This window comes from Scardinius erythrophthalmus (assembly GCF_964197995.2).
Source record: "Scardinius erythrophthalmus genome assembly, chromosome: 8".
NCBI lineage: Eukaryota > Metazoa > Chordata > Actinopteri > Cypriniformes > Leuciscidae > Scardinius > Scardinius erythrophthalmus.
In genome coordinates this window covers 12,590,694-12,591,959 of record NC_138228.1, presented here as the reverse complement: position 1 = coordinate 12,591,959, position 1,266 = coordinate 12,590,694, and positions in this window count along the sequence as shown.

The window sequence follows — 1,266 nt, the reverse complement described above, 5'->3', positions numbered from 1 at the left end:
ATACAGTATTTTAAAATGTCATTTCTGTGATCTCAAAGCTGAATTTTCAGCATCATTACTCCAGTCTTCAGTGTCACATGATCCTTCAGAAATTAATCTAATAGGCTGATTTGATGCTCAAGAAACTCTTATTTATTCTCAATGCTGAAAATGATTGTTACTTAAAGGGGGGGTACAATGGTGTTTCATGTATTCAGAGTTGTTTAGTGTTAAAGAGATGGATTCTCATGCTAAACATGGGCAAAGTTTAAAAAATATATTTTGGACGAATAACGGAGAATTTCTGTGCCGAAAATCGTACTTCCGGGTTGGTACAAGTTTCGGCTGTTTTTTTTCGATCGTGGATCTAATGACGTAGATGAGAGTGGAACTCCTTATATGAGCATTTCTCTCGGAAAAGCTCGCCCGCGCACACGTCGACCAGAGGAGAGCGAGACCGCGCACATCAACGCGCTTCAACAGGAAATCATCGGCGCCAGCGCTGCATAGGATTTGTTCAAGAATGTCTCCAAAAAAATGTGTATTTGGATGTGAGGGAAATCTTACCGTGTTCAGCTTTCCAAAGAACCCAGTGTTACAGGAAAAGTGGATGCAGTTTGTTTTTCCGGGGCAGCAACGGAGTGTACCAAGTGCGGTTGTGTGTTCTGGTCATTTCAGTGACGAATGTTTTATTAACAAGGCTCAGGTCAACGCTGGATTTGCAAATCGTTTGCTATTAAAACGTGGAGCGGTCCCAGTGTTAAAAGACCCCATTCATGTAAGTACAACTGGATCAGATTTCTGTCTTTTGCTGGAAATCAAGCACTACCGCTTGACTCTAGCTCGGCCTCCAGGACTTCGGCTTTTCCCGGAGAGAATCGGAAAGCTGTATTTTTCTTTTATAAATATAATAAAACTAAACACTTTTTGGAGATATTAAGGATGCACTACTACTCTATAGGTACTCAAGATTAACATGAGATTAGGTGAAACTGTGCATGTTATGTACCCTTTAATATTTTTGCAGAAACTGATATATTGTTTTTCAGGATTCTTTGATGAATAGAAAAATGGGAAAACAAAAACAAAAAACAGCATTTAGCCTACATTGATAAAATGATATGTAACATCAGTCACTTTTGATCAATTTAATGCATCCTCGCGGAATAAAAGTATTAACTACTTTCCAAAAAATTGAGCAGTAGTGTTTAAACATACAAGCAAGTGTGCTAATGCAAAATTTAAAAGGTATTTTCAACAAACGAAAGACCAACACAGATGTACAGG